Source organism: Patiria miniata, unplaced genomic scaffold (assembly GCF_015706575.1).
Source record: "Patiria miniata isolate m_02_andy unplaced genomic scaffold, ASM1570657v1 HiC_scaffold_24, whole genome shotgun sequence".
Taxonomy (NCBI): domain Eukaryota; kingdom Metazoa; phylum Echinodermata; class Asteroidea; order Valvatida; family Asterinidae; genus Patiria; species Patiria miniata.
The window spans coordinates 21,688,120-21,695,336 of NW_024037063.1; the positions used below are offsets into that span (position 1 = coordinate 21,688,120).

At 40.7% G+C, this 7,217-nt stretch overlaps 1 long non-coding RNA gene across 1 annotated transcript; it reads left to right on the forward strand.

Moving 5' to 3' along the window:
* The first annotated feature begins 319 nt into the window (after nt 1-319).
* Nucleotides 320-7,001, forward strand: LOC119732496. Its single transcript, XR_005271560.1, has 3 exons — nt 320-491; nt 5,327-5,746; nt 6,963-7,001. It is a non-coding gene; the product is annotated as an uncharacterized LOC119732496 (long non-coding RNA).
* Nucleotides 7,002-7,217: the final 216 nt, after the last annotated feature.

Below are 7,217 nucleotides of genomic sequence, written 5' to 3' on the forward strand. Positions count from 1 at the left end.
GCCTTCTATTTTGAAAGATGGTTCCCCCCCCCCCCCCCCATGTCCCCCATGATTCGATTTTACGGAGGCCAAGTGTCCGGTTTATACACGTGTCGACATTTTAGCATGGATGCACCAAATACTGCTGGACACGCTCCGACGCAAGATATTGAGCAAGTGCCTCATTCTGGTGATCCCCCCCCCCCTCCCGTTTGAAACCCGTTTCGCCGCCGCTGCAATTAATCTGATACCCAAACTATAACAATTCACAGATCGCTATTTTGAGAAAGAAAGCAAATGCTTCAGGGTTTGATTTTTGGGTCACCCTGTAGAGAGACACATGCAAGGCAGCAGACCTATGCAGGGGAAGACTACCAAAGAGACTGTTCGAAAGTCGACATCAAATGCATCGGCCTCTGCTAAGATGACACAAACCACAAGAGAATGGTCGTAGGACATCATGAAGTAAATGGCCGGCACCACTCCAATTGGAATGAACGCCATAGATCAAGGTAGGTCAAGGTCAAACCCTAGCATTTTCTATCAATTCTGGCTGAAGTTGAACATGAAATTGCTTGAATCTTGCAGATTCTCGATCGTCCCCAACTGAGCTGCATAAAAATAGTGGCCGCATGAGGTCGCTGTTCGCGCTGTATTTTTACATGCACGGCAGGGGCAACTTCGTCCCCAGTGCTTACTTTATTTCCAACCTCGTTTCCAATAGTAAGCCCTGGATAGGAAACTTTCTTCCTGTATCTGTCGATACCGCAATAGAAATTGATTTATATCGTGTACTTGGTGTTGTCATTCACAACACGCAGTACGTTTTTTTCGCGGTCATTCGACCACGCCTTCCTTAAAATATTCATTTCCTTTCCAATTTGTTCATATTTATATGAAATGTGATACTGAATTTTGTCTCGATAAGATCGTAACAGTTTAATTAAAATAAAATCGTATTTTCGTCACTAATGCCATATGCTCGCGGTACGACGAATTGATTTACCCTAGACACCGCATAAAAAAATGAAAATGAGACACACAGGCAGGCACCAGACTATTTTTCATTTGCATACGTGTTCAAAAATCTTGCACATGGAAATGATCCAATACCAGGGTGAGAGAGCAGGTAGTGGTGGCGCGTACGGCTCAACACCTTAGAAACGAGGTTGCGGCAGGGGTGCAGTGAACTAATTCAAGCGAGAATTTCTACGCCAGCTGATTAGCATAATAAGTGCCCCCACAGTTTCTTTTGAAAACGAAGACCGTTTGGCTTTAAAAACGGTGGAATTATGTCAATATACCCAAGGATCAACTCCCTGGTTATTGAGCTTCCATCTGAGGCCAGGCTTGATTGATACGGTTGAAAAATGGGTCCTAGTTGCCTGTGAAAGTGGAAGTATGCAAAATGGCTACATGCAGGCTTGGGAACTACCACTTTTCGGGAGGTGATTTTGTTTTGGTGTGAATATTTAAAAATGTGATCAGCTTGTCTACCCAAAATTGAAAAGAACTGAAAAGATGAAGGACAAGACAATAATTTATTTTTTGTTTGAGAAACCCCAGTGATGTTATTTGGACCTGAACTTTGTTAATTTTACACTGTTTTTAATGGGGCTCGTTTCAGTGCACCATGCATAGCGCGCGTGGATATGCCGCCGATTGATTACCGCGTTGGCCTACGGGACGAATAACGACGAGAGCATTGACCAAGGCTACAATGGAAATTGCGTCACTTTTTTTGGGGGGGGGATTACTCCAAGATGTTAACCTTTTTATTTATCAACAATCGTTTATAGTTTTGCCCACTTGAACCCTTCAAAACTAACACGGTGTTTGAATATTGATTGGTTCCAGCTGATATGGAAGGGTCTTTTGGGGGGCCCAATTTTCTTTAAAATTCATTAATGTGTTCGCCAAAGTCATGTTCCCTTGCAATATTTTTCAGTTGGCCCTGAAAATGGAAATTCCTTGAAACTTGCAGGGACTCGGGGACTCTTGGAACACATAATTTGCCTTACATAAAAAAAAGAAGTAATTTACGCTTCTACTGATTAGTGAACTCGAAACTAAGCGTCTACGTGAAGCGTCTCCGTAGGCTAAACGCATTATTCACCGGCTTGTGCAGTGCCCTCCCCCTTATTGTAGTCGCCGATTAGTAGTTGCTGATTAATTAGGCCAGACCCCGCCTCTTGACCTCCTAGATTTTGACCAATTAGCGGGCGCTTTCTATATTGGGTCTTCGGTCATTCGCCCGTTGCACGCAATAGACAATGGATTTAAAAACACACACACACACATGTCACGCGTTCTGTATTATGTTACGCGATATGGAGCTGGCTGTTTGTTATTCAAAAGCACTGCATTCAAATTGACCAATCAAACTATTTACTCCTGATTTTGGAATGAAATGACGTCACGATTTAGTAAAGTCAACTCCAATTGGCTTGCGCGTGGCTTGCATTTTGTTTACGGCAGTGACCACAATTTGTGTAGCGCGCCCTCTTTTGACATAACAATTGAACTGGTTGACACGAGTATTATTAAAAGGGCAGATTTTTTACTGCATGGCATTGTTTTTGTGAAGTTTATTTCGATATTCCACATAATCATGTTACTTTGAATTAACATGTGAAATTTCAATTCGATGCAACAGATACTGGAGTTATCTTGTAGAAACCGGGCGTTACTTTCGGCGTGTAATAAAATTGACTCCAGTTCGCCTTATATCTATTCGCGTTTTTTTAATGGTTGGTCATTTTCGCTCCAATTTCAAAAACGTTTGCTAACCAATCACTAAATAAATAAATTCAACCAATATTCCTGGAGTTATTATCCCCACAACGAGCGTGTTAATTTATTATTTTTATTTGACGACTTCTTCAATTTTGAGCATTTGGAGTACGTTATGACGACCAATCACCATATATAATGATACACTAATATATGTCTTGAGTTGTCTGCCCCACAACGCCACGATGTTGTTTTTCTCCCATGAAAGTTGACTTCGGTATTAGGCAGTTTTATCTTATTATGGCTATGGGTGCACACCAGTAAATATAGGCCTAAATGCATCCACCAGGCTCCGTGAATAAAAGTTATTCACTCAAAATATTCTGTATTAAAGAGTTCTCAGAGCCATAAAACTGGGAAATTGAAGAGATATGGCAATGAACCTCTGGCCCGGACCTGGAGCGCGTCCAGTTCTGAGCATCTTGGATGCAATTGGGCCCGAAAGTGGCGCTCCTTTGCCATGTTGTGGAGGGATCGTTTTTCAAGATGGCTACTTTTCCGCTTTATATTGGTCGTCTATTTTGGGTGAGAATATCTCAATAAGTCAGTGGTCAACCCACAAGAAATGAAAATAAAAATGAAAGATGACATGTTAATTATCAGTTTACCGTGTGAGTTTTGAGTATTTTAAAAAGAATTTGGAAGTATGGGCATTTAGCACTAGTGTCTATGGGAATTTTAATACATTGGTGCAAACCACAGTAAATCGGTCCGAAATTGCCTACGCCGGCCAAATCAGGATTTGCATGCCCTCAAATTCTTTAGTATTAGAGCATTTTGAAGGCTGTGAACTTGATGATTTGTAAACAATAAGGTTGGAAGCCGTGCAGAGGACTACGAGCTGGTATTTCAGTGAAATGTAGATGATGATTAGGCCCTAAAATGACCCTATTTTGCGATGGAGCGTAGACGTCCATTTTCAAAATGGCGATGGGCTTCATGAGGGTGCACACCGGTAAATCGATCCGCCAAGCTCATGAATAAAAGTTATACCCTCAAAATATTCTATATTAGAGAGTTCTGAGCGCCGTAAAATTGGGGAATTGAAGAGATATGGTAATGAACCTCTGGCCCGGACTTGGGGCTTCCAATTCTGAGCATTTTGGATGCTATCGGGCTCGAAAGTGGCGCTATTTTGCCATGCTGTGGAGGGATAGTTTTTCAAGATGGCTACTTTTCCGCTTTGGGGAAAATAGGGGTCGTCTTCTTTGCGTGAAAATATCTCGAAAAGTCAATGGTCAACTCACCAAAAATTGAAAAGAAAATGAAAGATGACACATTGATCATCATTTTTCTGTGCAGCTTGAATACCCGTGAGAGTTTTGAGTATTTAAAAAATAATTTTGAAGTATGGGCATTTAGCACTAGTGTCTATGGGAGTTTATTTGCAGGTATGCATCCATGACGCGCAATACTCGTAGCCTCGTTTCCATTTTGTGATTAGACGATGAACGACGTTCGTTTGATGGTGTCTTCATATCTCCAGTGCAAGTAGCTGCAAGTGCGGTCGCAAGTAGCGCTGCTTACGCACCCGGTATCCGCACTCAGTATACTTTCAGATAAAAAAACGGTCTGTTTTCATAAATGAACATCATAAAGAAAATAGATTTCCAATTTTCCAAATGATCTATAATTACATCTTGAGATCGTTCAGACGCATCCCCATAAATGCATGAAAGTGAATACGGAGTGTTGAGTAATTAGTTCTTCCGGTCGCATCATCAGTCCTTTTTAGTTATTAAGGAGATATTTTAAAAGACTTATTAACTATTTTAAGATTAAAACAATGATTGAAATGAAAATCAGGGATCAATTTAATACGCATAATAGTACATAAAATTAATAAATTTACATTCGTAAAATAGTTTTTTTAAAGGAAGCAAGAATATAGATGAATAAATAAGTTTTTTAAGAGAGAAGTAATTCTTCCATTCCCAGACTTAATGTACTAAATTAATGTCCACTTGCAGATAGCTTGCAATGTTCATTTAAATATCGAGATATATACACAGTAGGGTTTTGTGAAATGCTAAAGTTTTTTCTTTCCCCATTTCTGATCTGTATCATTATGTGAACGAAATGTGTCACAGAAAAACCTGCAGAATCTGGTCTTGTACGATGAACATGTACGTGCGGCGCCCGTACATGTACTTCAACGTCGTTAAATTGTTGAATCACAAAATGGCAACAAGGCTACGACTATTACGCAGTTTCCTGCTTTTAGGGGAACGTGATCATCTTCAGATGAAATTTTCTCCCAAAAGTCATCAATAAATCCCCCCAAAAAATTGGAAAATAAAGAAGAAAGATGATAAAATAAGCATTAATTTGATGTGTGTGTGTCGAACCCCTTGGACAGTTGCGAGTATTTTCCCTGAATTTCTGAATTGGGAGCATTTACCATTGGGGTTTATAAAGTTTACTTTACTGGTCTGCAACCGTATGAGGCGTCCGACTTAATATGATGACCACAATTTGTGTAGCGCGCCCTCTTTTAACAAGCAATTGAAGTTGACAGTTGACACATTATTTCATTTGTATTTTTTTTGTGTAGCGGGAATTAATTAAGCAGGATTTTCGAGTCTGCCTGGAGGATCTTCGGCGAGGATTTCAATCTTATTTACTGAAGTATTGCATTGTTAGCGATCTTCTGCACCATCTTGGCGAGTGGAAAGTATTATAAAACTACAACAAGCCTACAAATCATCTCTCGAATGGATTGACTCCAGGAACGCGTGCCGCAATCTGCACTTTTGAAAACGTCAACCGTCCACCGCGCCTTTTCACGGGCGGGAATAACCAGTGCTCGACGTGAGATTGACGCTTCGTCTTGTCTTGATTTCACTTGGTCTTGTCTGAGCTGCAAAGACTTGGTGGTGCAGTTATGACTTTTGTGAGTTCATCTTGTGACAATTTGGGAGTTTTGTGCTGGAGCTCAGCAGTCTGCAAGCCAACATTCAACAACACCGTCGTGGTGAGTGACCATTGCTCTGATAGCGTATGTGTAGTTTCGGACCCCATTCCTATATTAAGATTGCACTCACCCAAAACAGCTGACTAAAAGTAAATGACACTCGAAAGTAACATTCTGATATTTTTTTCCCATCTGAACAGCTGGTAAAAAAGACTTCTTCAATATTTGCAGTTTTAAGTTTGTGTGCATAGGGCAGGACTTTGATTTTCAGTAAAAACTGATTGTGCATGTCTTTGAAATGTCAGTATGAAATAGTGTGATGTGCGTAATAAATAGATTCTGACAATTGATCAATGAAAACATAAGAAAATGTTCAGATGAATTGACTGCATGCAGCGACATTTGTGCATGTGACGGTATTTATGTTTTTCAGCCTCACTATTTAACCCTCTACAGGATGTATTTAAAAAAAAAAAACCCAGGCAGGTACAATGACCAAGACGTTAAAGTTGCTCCATGTTAAAGGGTAGTCCATAACCTTTGCATTGACACCATATCTGCATCTCATCAGTCAGGGATGACCAAGCACGAGTGATTTCACAACAAAGGCCAACAAAGCCCAGGGGTGCGAAATCTCAGCTTTAAAGCTGATTTCAGCTTTTTTGGTTTTGGATTTCAGCTTTTTTCCCTCTCGTGCTGTGTACAAAAGTATAGGAGATTTCCAAAGTTCAGGGTTTTTTTTTACACCTTTTTCAGCTTTTTTCAGCTATTTTTATCAGTGGTCACTCACACCCCTGAAAGCCCTGTTTGCAAGTTTACATGTAAGTTCACATGTCAGTGGTGAGATGAACCCACGTTAAAGCAACAACATCTCCAATGTACCTCTTTTCAATGCACATTGCACATCAACGGCACTTTCTTTGGACAGCTGAGAGTCCACCACTCATGCAGCAAATGTTGTCCATCATTTTGAAATCAATGATGCTCTGCCATCCGTGACCGAAGAGATGTCAATAAGATATCACTAAAAAGCAAATGAACTACCCCTAAAGATGGGCCACTTTGACATTTTTGAAGATCCTAACCTTTACATATTAGCCCATCGTTTTTCGAAATACCATTTTCTTGATGCATCCTGTTCATATGCATTGCAACCGTTAACTGACTTAAATTGTGTTCCAGATGAATTTTGTTTGTTCCGTTCTTCTTTCAACTCAAACATATTCTGAATCCACACCGCTCCCCATTAATGGATCTTTTTCTCACTCTTCAACAGCGAACAACTTTATTTACCGTGTGGAACGTCATCCCACCTCATGAATGGACTCCACCGTGACTACGCTTCTTGAGAGGTTGATATTAGCAGTGTTTTCAGCAGACTCTAAGGCCTGGATCTCGATTGGATTGAGCGCTTGAACACTTGAACACTTGACCCGAGTTGACGACCCCAAGGCCTTGACCCAATGGTGCGGACCCACGGAATTGGCCTGAGTCTTTGGCCCACGGCCATGCTCCGAGTATGTGGCGGTTT